Source organism: Rhinatrema bivittatum, chromosome 3 (assembly GCF_901001135.1).
Source record: "Rhinatrema bivittatum chromosome 3, aRhiBiv1.1, whole genome shotgun sequence".
Taxonomy (NCBI): domain Eukaryota; kingdom Metazoa; phylum Chordata; class Amphibia; order Gymnophiona; family Rhinatrematidae; genus Rhinatrema; species Rhinatrema bivittatum.
In genome coordinates, this window is record NC_042617.1 from 45,549,119 (window position 1) to 45,561,710 (window position 12,592).

The 12,592-nt window shown below is 43.4% G+C and overlaps 1 protein-coding gene across 5 annotated transcripts in view; it reads left to right on the forward strand.

Moving 5' to 3' along the window:
• ESRRG (estrogen related receptor gamma) overlaps positions 1-12,592 on the forward strand; it is a 1,204,337-nt gene that overhangs the window by 221,299 nt on the left and 970,446 nt on the right. The window lies entirely within an intron of this gene.

The following is a 12,592-nucleotide window of genomic DNA, read 5'->3' on the forward strand; positions in this document are numbered from 1 at the left end:
GGGGGTCATTTTCCAAGGTGTTATCGCAGGAGATAAATTTGCAAATCGCGCTAACAGCCGTTAACGCGATTTGCGAATGCAAATTCGTAATTTTATGTTCAGGGGGTGGAGTTGGGGCGGAGCATATGTAAAATGGGAAACAGTTATCGTGTGCCGTGAAACAGCCGCAGTGTTAGCGCGGCTAATAGCTACAACACTTTCATTTGCGTTACAGGTCAGTAAAGGGTTATTGTGGTCCACGACAATTCTGAACGGCTCAGAGAGAGAGAGAGAGAGAGAGAGAGAGAGAGAGAGAGAGAGAGAGAGAGAGAGAGAGAGAGACTTGCTATAGTACCTATGCCCTAGACAGGTATTTGTAGCCCTATGGGAGGGCCACCTAGTAACTCGAGGTGGGGATTAGGTATGAGCGTAGGGGGTTGGGGGCCACTTTCACATTCAACATGAGACGTACGGAAAGAACAGTGGTCTCTAGTGAAGATTTGCTGGCCGTTGGAGTGAGGAAACTCACTCCAAGAAGAGATTTGGGCAACGTTCTCTCCACCTAGCTTGTTGTTGCCCAGGTAGAGTGTCCATCAAGCTAGGTGGAGAGAACGTTGCCCAAATCTCTTCTTGGAGTGAGTTTCCTCACTCCGGCCAGCAAATCTTCACTAGAGACCACTGTTCTTTCCGTACGTCTCATGTTGAATGTGAAAGTGGCCCCCAACCCCCTACGCTCATACCTAATCCCCACCTCAAGTTACTAGGTGGCCCTCCCATAGGGCTACAAATACCTGTCTAGGGTATAGGCACTATAGCAAGTCTCTCTCTCTCTCTCTCTCTCTCTCTCTCTCTCTCTCTCTCTCTCTCTCTCTCTCTCTCTCTCTCTCGTGCTCAGTTTCATATAACATGTTGCTTGCAGCACTTATCGCGGTGCATGATGTATTTGCGAATCCATTTCTGCAAATGGCAAAAACATCGCGTCATGCGATGTTTCCCCGCTGCACGAAAAATGGCTTATTTGCATGGGACACGTCCCCTCATGCGTTACCACTGCAATATTGGAAAATGAGGCCCTTTGTTTGAAGAAGTTATTATAATGATGCCCATCACAATGTTACACTTTTTTGTATTGCTCCAGTCACAATTTGTATTTTATTTTGATGGGTAACCCACACTTTCTAATTTCAATAATCTGTTACTGGTTAATCGTTTCAGTTTGTTTGTGTTGTGTCTTTCTTTTATGATATACTTTGAGCAATATGCTTACTTGCAAAGGCATTCATATTTGCTGCTCTGTTAAAGTCTTAATGAGTCTTTGTTTATGAAATATATATATATATATATATATATATATATATATATATTTAAAGATGAGGTTCAGAATGGCTCAATAATGAGGGTTTGAAGATTCATGGCCTCTTTTCTGCAGCCTAATTTGGGCAGTACATCAAATATGTAAAATAAAATTATAATCTTGCAATAGCTTCTGCTTGCAAACATTTACGTACTATTTTCCTGCCAGTGGTTCTTTGTTGCATTTCTAAAAACAAAAAGGTAGTGAACAGTGACAAACTGAGACCAGCAGAATTTTTCATTCATCCTTGTGCTAGTGTGAGCTTTGAATAAATGACCCAATCTTTCAAAGGTCTTTGTCAGAGAGATAGAATAGTAAGGAAAGATCCTCCTGCTATAATTATGCAGCCCTATGGGATTTTCTATTCCACTTGTTTGTGTGGGTTTTTTTTTATAAAGAAAAATTGAGGGAAACTCACCAATGTGTTACTTTGTTAATGTTTTTTGTATTTTGGTTTTAGATGTCATTTCTGATCTGTCTTTTACTCATTGGAAATACTGGAGGCAATTTTAAAAGGAGTGACATACTGTCATAGCAATTTTAAGAAGCCATTTATGCATGTAAAGTGCACTTATACTTGACTACCCTATGGTCAAGTTAATGGCATATACTGTAGCAATTTTCAAAAGTCCACTTACATGGATAAAGTGCATTTACATTTGTAAAACCCAATGTTATGTATGTAAATGCTTTTTATAATCAGGCTCGTTAAGTAGTGATAAGTATTGCTGTTTAAGGAGGTGACTTAGGTTGGAATAAACAGGGTGCTGGCCTCAAACTCTGTGTGGGTATGGGGTTGGGGTGCTACTTGTGCAGTGAACCAAGAAGCAGGATAACAAATGGTAATTTGTTATATTTAATGGAATATCAAGGATTCACATTTTAAAACCTGGCATTATCGATTTTTAAGCAAGTGACCCTTTTATTTAAGTCCTCAAATGGTTCACAAATTGGCTCCTTTTTTAAGTGAGCCAGATTTAGTAAGGCTATCGGGTGCTTTCATTTTATCACGAATAGATTACTGTAATTCTTTATATATAGGTATTACTGAAGCTAATATGAAGTAAATTCAGCTGCTTTAAAATATAGCAGCTAGAATAGTGTTTAGGGTCTCAAGGTTTGATTGTGTTTTGCCACGCTTGTGAAATTTGCATTGGTTGCTTGTTCGATGCAAAGTAGTTTTTAAACTGCTTTGTCTAATGGTTAAGGCCCTTTCTGGAAAGCCTGGAGATCTTGCTAATTTAATAATTCCTTACAAATCTGCAGAACTTTAAAATCATTCCAAATGGATCTACTAAGATTACCCTTGCTTCACAAAATTTTATTAGAAGGAACAAGAGAGGGTAATTTTTAATATCGAGCATTTCTCAGTTGGAGTTCTTTGCCTTTGGATTTTTAAACTGAAAATTAATTTATGAAATTCAGGAAACAGGCTAAATCTTGGTTTTATAAACAAGCTTTTATTTTTTTTAATAAGATTTTTTGTATGTATTCGATTTTCTTTTTCTTTTAAGTTTTATTAATATTTGGTTAGTTGCTTTTTATTTTTTGGCAATTTACTTTTGTTGTAACCCTTTATTATTATTTTCATTGTACACCATTTTGAAATATTTTCTTTAAAATCAGTATAGTAAAATAAACATCACCATTACCATTTCTTAAATATCTTCTATTTACTTTTGTTAATAAATTTAAAATAAAATATAAAAAAGCAGACTTGGGAATTCTTTATCTCAGAATATTATTATACTATGGGCCGGATTTTAAAACCTGCACGCGCGGGGTACATTTGTGCGTGCTACCCGTCGCACACAAATGTACGACCGATTTTATAACATGCATGCGCAGCTGCACGCATGCTATAAAATCCTGGGTTGGCGCGTGCAAGGGGGTGCACACTTGTGCACCTTGCGTGCGCCGAGCCCTAGGGGAGCCCTGGTGGCTTTCCCCGTTCCCTCCGAGGCCGCTCTGAAATTGGAGCGGCCTCGGAGGGAACTTTCCTTCTGCCCTGCCCCCCAGCCCGACCTAAATCCCCCCCCCCCACACACACTTTTATTTTATTTACGCCTGCCTCTGGCAGGTGTAACTTGCACGTGCTGGCCAGCTGCCGTGCCAGAGGCCTCGGTTCTGTCCCCTTCACAAAGCCCCTGGACATACGTGCGTCCAGGGGCTTGTGCGCACGCCAGGCCTATGCAAAATAGGCTCGGCGCGTACAGGAGCGGTTACGCGCGTAAATCCTGAGGATTTACATGCGTAACCCTTTTAAAATAGGCCCCTGTGTGAGTATTTGTGGAAAAAAATACTAGTTTTATTTTTAAAGTGTGTTTAGAGGGTGGGGGGAACCTCACAATTATCTGTCCTAGGCTTCAATCAAACTTAAAGCCACCCTGTTGCTGCTTTTAAAGACTATTCCAGGCATATGGCGTAGCAAGGTGGAAAGCATAGACTGAGAAGCTGGTGCTGAAGGAGAAGGGCACAGATAAGAGTGACTTGTTCGATGAATGGAGTTCACGAGGAAGGATGAGAGATGAGCTGCAGAGTGAATGTATTTGTAGGTGAGTAAGAGAAGCTTGAACTGTATGTAGAAGTAGACAAGGAGCCTATGTAGCAACTTGAGATGAGGTGTTTACATGATCATAGTGATGTTGAAGGAATATGTCATGCAGCTGAATTTTGAGTAGATTGCAATGGAGAAAGACAGTTCAGTGGGAGACCCGCAAAGAGCAAAGTACAGTTGTCTGACTGAAAGGTTATAAGAGCGTGGATGAGCAATTTGGTAGCATGCTCAAAAAGGAAAGGAAAGATTTTATCAATGTTATAGAAGATGAAACTGCAAGGGCGATATTCAGCACTACTTAGCTGGATAAGGAGCACTGAACAATCTCCCCGAGCAATTGTGCATGATCTCAGATGTGAAATCTTTTAAAAGGGTGTTAAAAACATATTTATTTTGTCAAGTCTTTAATGATCATGCTTAAAAATTGATGTGCACATCCTGCTGATTCCACTATGTCTCAGAACTTACATTTTCAGTCTCAATGCCATTTGAGGCCTTAGGGCCAGATTTTAAAAACTACGCACGGGAGTAGATTTGTGCGTGCAACCCGGCCACACAAATCTATGCCCGATTTTATAATATGCGTGCGCAGCCGTGCGCATGCTATAAAATCCAGGGTCGGTGCGCGCAAGGGGGGTACACAATTGTGCAACTTGCGTGCGCCGAGCCCCACAGCCTTCCTCCGTTCCCTCCCCCCCATACCTTTAATTTTTAAGTTGACCTGCCTCCAGGCAGGCATAGGTTGTGTGTGCTGGCGACGGCCGTCCCATGATCCCGGGCACAGCAATGGTATCTCATGACTAGCTCCCAAAGGCTTGTTTGGAAGCCATCTTAAGACCCTTTCTGAATGTCTTCATATATGGTTCCTTCCTTAATTCCTCCGCTATGCCTGGAGACTCTGGCCCCGCCCTGCCCCGGCCCGCCCACTCCCTGCCCATTTTTTCAAGACCTGAGACATGCGCGCGTCTCGGGGCTTGTGCGCGTCACCGAGCCTATGCAAAATAGGCTTGCAGGAGGCTTTTAAAAGGGTTACGCGCGTAACTCTTTTAAAATCCGCCCTGTAGTGTAAGATCAGTATGCAGGTGTTTTCTCTTTGTTTTGTTCAATCATTTTCATGATGGAGCTATTATCCTTGTTGCTTAATTGTACTTAGTTGTTCATTTAAGTTTTATTGTCTAATCTGTCATCTTCAATTTTCTGCTTTTTACTTGGTCTTGTAATTTCTCATTTTAAAATTATATATGTTTAAATATTGTTAGCCACCTCAAGGGTCACCTATGAGTGTAGGTTATACATTTTATTAATAAATAAATAAAATAATAAATGTTAGGACTTATCCGGCTAAATATTTGTGGCTGAATATTTGGCCCTCCTGAGCAACCACCATTTAGCTGGTTAAGTGGCGGGTATGGTGAGAGCATTCCAGAGAGAAGCAGACGTAGCCAAATAAGTTATCCAGCTAAGTCTTGTGGGCCAACAGGGTTGTCCTAAAATTAGCTAGATAAACTTATCCAGCTAACTTTAAGATAGTCGGCTATATTCAGCAGAGCGACCATGCCACTGAATATATGGGCTAAGTTAGCCAGATAAATTTATGCGGCTAACCAAGCTATATGCAACTCAATATCCACCTCGAGCATGCTTTAGCACTGTTTTGGATGTGCGTAGAGAAGGAGAGAGAGAATCAAAGATGATCTCCCCCCCCCACCCCCCAAAAAAAAATATGGACCAAGGGAAACGGGAGGATGAGAGTGCCACACAGAAAAAAAGAGGATGAGAATGCCACACAGATAGAAAAAGAGAGAAGAGAGTTTGTAGAGGAAAACCAGAAGCTTTGTCTTGGCTGTGTCAACTTTGAAATGTCAGGGCATCCAGGCAGTGATGTCAGACAAGCAAGCTGAAACTTGGAACTGGATTCATAATGAAATTACTGGTGGAAATAGGTAGATCTGAGAGTCATCAACATAAAAGTGGTATTGAAAATTGTGGATGGAGAACTGAGAGAAGTGTAGAGAGAAAAGAAAAGAGGGCCCAGGATAAAACCTTGAGGCACACCCGACTGATAGTGGAATAGCAGTGAAAGAACCACCACTGGAGGACAGAGTTAAAGTATGATGGGAGAGGTAAGAAGAAAATCAAGATAGAGCAGAGTCATGATTTCCAATCGAGTACAGTGTATCAAAGAGTAGATAGTGATCAATGGTGTCAAAAGCAGGGGATAGGTCAAGGAGTAAACAATTGAGTAAAGACCCTTGGCCTTGGCCATGAAAAGGCCATTGAGATTTTGGTGTAATCAGCTTCTGAGGAATGTAGAGGCCTAAAGCCAGACTACATTGGATTCAGAATGGCTTGAGAAGAAAGTCAAGACAATGTAGTTGAATTGTGCATTTAAGCAGTTTGGCTGCAAAAGGAAGATGGGCAATAGCAGGGCAGGTAGGATCGCGTAATGGTTTTTTGAAGAGTAGTGTAATCACAGCATATCTGAAGGAAGAAGAGACATTCACAGTGGCAAATGTTCGACTGAGGGGATGATGGAGGGGATGACCGCAGGGAGATAGAACTGAGGAGCTGGGTGGGAATGGGGTTAGAGGAACAAGATGTGAGTTTAGAGGAGGAGAGACGATGGGTATTTTCCTCCTCTGTGATTTCAGAAAAGGAAGACAAATTGGTAGAGGCCAAAGGAAAGGAAGGTGAGTGAAAGTGGTGGAAAAACAGATGGTCTGGTAGAGAATTCACAATTAATCTTGTCAGCCTTTTCACAGAAGAAGTCGGCCATAGTCTGGGCAGAAAGTGAGGGAGGGATGGGAGGCAGAGGAAGTTTTGAGGAGGGAGGTGAGTGTGGCAAAGAGTCATTGGGGATTCAAGGCAAGAGTGTTTGTCAGTGTAATAGCAGACTTGGAAGGAGGTGAGCATGAATTTGAAATGAATGAATTCAGCATGGGAATGTGATTTCAGCCAGAGACCCTCTGCTGGGTGGGTACATTATTTTTAAGCCTGACTCAAACAGTTGACCTAATGGGGACTGATGATGAAAAAAAAAAATTTTTTGCTAGAAGAAGGGATAAATTACTGCTTTGTGATATTGAATTATGAAATTTGCTTCAGCCATATAGAGTCACAATTGAAACAGCTTTTATCATGTGTAGGCTAAGTCAAAATCAAAGAGAAGATATTCCTTTTTAATAATTTATCTAAATGCAATTAAAAAATAAATGCTATTCATTCATTTGCCTGTAGCAATGTACCCTGTTGTATGAATTTAAAATTGCCTTAAAGAGCAGAAGGAACAGGAAACAATGAGTGATTCCTTTGGCTTGTAGACTGTTAGTACAGTTGATATTTTAGGGGTCTATTTACTAAGCTGCAACAATGCATTAACATGTGTTAAAACACCAAAACTGGCGCTCAACACACATTAATCATGCATTATCACATATTCTGGATAACATGGAAAAAATATCAGCCGAGCCTGTACCAAATACATGCACAACAATAGGTCATTTTTTACAGGAGGTTCTATTGCAGTCAGTTAATTCTATTTGCTGATGGGAGTTTAGGGTTTTTTTTTAATATGTCTGTGTTGCTGTATATGTTTTAATTATGTATGTATCTTGTACATTGCTTAGAGCTTAGTATAAGCAACAAATAAATAAATAGGACAGCTTACTAATATGGCAGTGGATCAAAGCACATCACAAAACAACACAATCTGAGCTAAGCTGCAAAACTACATCTCTAAAGGTGTAATGTGCCTGCTGATGCTCTCTGAACTAGTTTATGTGCCTGATGAAGCTCTTGGTGCCTCCTCCATCCTCCCAGTAATGCTTAAAGGATTATGAATTTCTGACTTTCAACCCCATTACAGAAACAGCCTCCCATCACTTCAAATCATTTTTCCAAAACAAAGCGCCTGCAGACCCCTGCCCCTTCTCCCCAGCATTCCCTTCAAGTTGAAAAATTGTAAGCCCCCCGGCTTCCCTGACCATATCCCCTACCTGGAGGAGCCACCAGGGTAGCAATGGGGCAGGAGTGAAGGCAAAAGAAAACATCAGGTCAGTCAGTGCCACTTAGGATTATGACACTGGCAAGACATGAGCAACCGAAGATTGTTCCTGCCCTCTACTCCCTAGGGGCTCTTCCAGGTAGGGGGAAGGGACTTGGGGTGGCAGGAAAAGGGTATTTTTTGCTTTTTGTCTGTGGGATCAGGGTTGTCAACTTGGGGAGGGGTATATAGTTTTACACTTGGGCGACAGCCTGCACTGGGGTCCTTTTGAGGAGGGGAATTTGATGTCACTTGGGGGATTCTTCCTATGCAGGGGATTAATAAGATGGGGCTTCATGCCCCTTTAAGCATTATAGAGGGTGAGGGACTGGGACCGTATACTGGTAATATCTGTGCATTCCCAGCCATGGGAACAAGCTATTATATTACTCACTAACTGCAGTTTAAGGCCCGATTTAAAAAAAAAAAAAAAAAAAAAAAAATCCAGCGTGCGCCGAAACAGGCAGATACATTCATGGTCCGGCTGCATGCGCGCCATGGGGATTTTCAAACGCCTACGGCTACGCCCCGTATCTGCTCGTATGCACAGAAGAACAAGTTCGGCAAAAAGGGGTCTGGGCACTGTCCCGCTGAATCGCATGCTGGCAGCTGACTGGCAAGCAACCTGCTACTGCTCCAGAGAGCAGGTAAGTTTTAAAACAAAATAAAAAATGGGCCGATACAGTACAGTGCGCTCCGGAGCGCACTGTTAACCCGCCATTGGACGCACGTTTTCCCTTACCCCTTATTCAGTAAGGGGCCAAAAACGCTCGTCCAACCCGTCGAACCTAATAGCGCCCTCAACATGCAAATGCATGTTGATGGCCCTATTAGGTATTCCTGCGCGATTCAGAAAACAAAATGTGCAGCCAAGCCGCACATTTTGCTTTCAGAAATTAGCGCCTACCCAAAGGTAGGCGCTAATTTCTTCGGGCACCGGGAAAGTGCACAGAAAAGCAGTTGAATCAAGCGGCTTTATTTGCTCTTTATTGCCGATAAGCCTAGTCTTGCACTTAAGTGCGTTGTCCAACACTGTTCTCACACACGCTGTGCAGAAGACCAGATTCATATCACTGGTTCCCAATTCCAATTCATAATTTTGAGAAAAATTCATTGACAATAAACTGATCTGCAATCGCATATGAGAGAATTTTACACAGCCCCTGAGGCAGCCCCCATGTGGGGGGTGAAACTCTGCCTGAGTCGGGCATTGCGTATATTGGATCAACAAGTCTCCTAAATAAAGCATTTTAATGGACATTTCCAGGCATCTATTTTTTTGCTGCTTATATACAGGACTCAGGTGACGTCATCAGGGTGCGTCACGGATGGGTTTCCTGCGCTTGGCCCTTTAAATGTCCGTGAGTTCCGCGCGCGCTAAGAGGCAGGACCAACGCCGTGGAGGACGTTGAGCTCTGACGCGAGGAGCGCTGCGAGAGGGAAGGCCCCGATGAGCCTGGAGATGCCCGGGGACGCTGCAGACAAGCAGCGCTGGCGGAGTCCGCAAGTGAGGAGCTAGTAGACGGGCACGCCAGGTGAGCAGGCCCAGCCACAGCACCAATGCGGCCGGGAAGCGCAACAAATGCATGACATATAAGATGCTTGTGCATGTTGAGAAAGCATTAAACGCTGATGTACTCATATGTGTGGATGCTCTAATAAAAATATATGAACATTGAGAACACTGAGATCTGGTGAATTAATCTTCTCAATATGCCATCAATTAGATAAATACATTTGGCTGAAACAAGTGAAAGAGAATTTTTTTCTGTGGCAGACCCATAGATTTGGAACTCTGCCTGAAGAATTAAGGAAGGAACCATATATGAAGACATTCAGAAAGGGTCTTAAGATGGCTTCCAAACAAGCCTTTGGGAGCTAGTCATGAGATACAGTGCAAGATCTTCCAAGGTAAAGATGAATAAGGAAACTGGAAAGCTCCTTTGAAGAGGTGACAGTTCATAGGTTTGTTTCAGGCATATATTTATTTATTTTGGAGTTATGGGAATCCTTGGTTTATATCAGTACTAGCCGTTAAGCCCGTAACAACGGGCTACATTAAAAAAAATTTTTCGGTCCATTTCCTTCCCCCTCCCCCTCCTCCCCCCAGTCACTCCCCCTCCGGATGGCACAAACAGAAGATCTCCGGGGGAGATCCCTCCCTCCCGCGCGCACGCGCCACTACTGAGCCCTGCCGCCCCTCGCCTCCGCTACCGCTGCTCCTCGCCGCCACCCCTCGCTACCGCTGCTCCTCACCTCCTCTGCCACTGCTCCTCGCCGCCGCTCCTCCCAGCGCCATTTTTGTTATGGGCAAGCTCTGGCCGACGTGCTCGCCCGCGCATGCGCGTTAGAGCTGCTCTCTACTGCGCATTTGCGGCACGTCGGTCAAGCTTCGTTTATTAGGTTGATTTGGAGTAGGAAAATGAGCAGCCACCGAGAACTGACATTTACAGGAAAGTCAGGACATAATTGCATTTTATGGTTTTAATGTTGGGTTGTTTATGTTTTAATTAAATAATACATTTGTCTGTACCTGAAGATGTAGTTGGTTTTATTGAATAATTAGCTGGTTTAGCTCAACAATTTATCTTTGAGTCTCCATTTCATTATTTGTGTCGGATATTGAACTGTTTATTACAACTGTAAGTGCGTATTGTGTTGAAAAATTATTAAAATAAAGTTATTAAAAAAAAATCAACTGATTCAAATTCTGTCCAAATCAGCCTTCCATCGCCATTGCATATCAGAACATGATGAAGCTTCATTGACCGTACAGGTTGGTAACTTGGGTTGTTTGTTACCCAGAGCATCTGAGTCAGGTTGGTCCTAGCCATCTGTTAAAGAGATGTGGTAAAAGCTGTTAAGCCTGTAACCTGGAGATGTTTGGCAAGCTCATTGTTTTCATTGTAATTTCATTAACCGCTGTGGATGGTCGTCCCTCCTCATAAACCCTTGCGCTTCCTGTCTAAAGTAAATGTTACTGACTGTACAAGAGGCAGAACAAGCAAAGAAGTCTGAGTGATAGGAATGTGGTAGAAGCAGAGCAGTAGTCTGAGCAGGTCATAGTAGTTATTACGACCGTATAATAAATGGGAGACTTGGACTGTTTCTGTAAATTGGCATGCTTCTGGCTGTAACCTTTTGTGCTGCGGCTTCTTTCATGCACACTACAGTATTTTCCAATTGATATTAGTTTACATATTGGCCTATCTATGTGAGAGAGAATTAATATATATCTATATATATAATTTTGGCAGTGAATTATCACATACTGCACATTTAATCTCTAAATAAACTAAAAAATGTAAAAATTATCCACAGAATTCATAATACTTAAAATTCTTGTCACAAGAGACCATAGTAGTGTGAATGTAAAATTGAAGGGTGATTTAAGTTTTTTAGCCTGTGGATCAACTACTGGGTTTTTATTTTGAAAGCATAGGCCAATGTGGGAAAAAATAGAAACTGCAAGAAAAGAGAGAAAGAATGAGTTTGAAATGAAGAAAGGAGGTAACCTATGTTAACCTTAGATGTAATATTTCTGCATGGGGGTAACCTTCATGGTATCTGCCATCATTATTATGTTATGTTAATCCAAGAAGAGAGAGCGAGAAAGAGAACATTTTAATTCAGGCCTTTTCTTGAATTACACTGGTGTTTTATATTTGTGCTTGCTGTCTCATTTTATAGCATTCTCTAAATACCAAAATGAGGTTGTTACATCATTAATGATGGAAATTATTATTGTTTTTAAGATTTGAATTGTATCCAGAAGGAAATGTGCATTTACGGGTAGATTTTAAAAGTTGCACGGGGGAGTAGATTTGTTCGCGCAACCCGGCGCGAACAAATCTACTCCCAATTTTATTTCATGCGTGCGCTGCCGCATGCATGTTATAAAATACAGGGTCGGTGCGCGCAAGGCTGCGCAAAATCAGCAGCCTGTGCGCGCTGAGCCGCACAGCCGTCCTCCGTTCCCTCCGAGTCTGCTCCGAAATCGGAGCGGCCTCAGAGGGAACTTTCCTTCCGGCCCCCCCTCCTTCCCTTCCCTCCCCCTATCTAACCCACCCCCAGCCCTAACTAATTTCCCCCCACACCTTTATTTTACAAGTTACGCCTGCCCGAGGCAGGCATAACTTGTGCACGCTGGCCGGCTGCAGGCGCGCCATGTTCTAGTCCGGGGGCTGGTCCGGAGGCTGCAGCCAAGCCCCCGGAACGCCCCTGGGCCGGAACCACGCCCGCGGTCCCGCCCCCAGAACGCCCCTGACACGCCCTCCAGGAAAGCCCCGGGACTTGCGCGCGTCCCAGGGCTTGCGCGCGCTGCCGAGCCTATGCAAGATAGGCTCGGTGCGCGCAGGGGGTGGAAGGGGCAGCTTTTCAGGGGTTACGCGCGTAACCCTTTTGAAAATCTGCCCCTAAATAAAGGGGTAGATTTTAAAAAAATGCGCGTTCGTGTACTTTTGTTGGCGCACCAGTCGCAAACAAAAGTACGCTGGATTTTAGTAGATACGCGCGTAACCGCTAAAATCCAGGATCGGCGCGCACAAGGCTGCCGATTTTGGGCAGCCGGCGCGCACTGAGCCGCGCAGCCTGCCTCCGTTCCCTCCGAGGCCGCTCCGAAATCGGAGCGGCCTCGGAGGGAACTCTCTTTCGCCCTCCC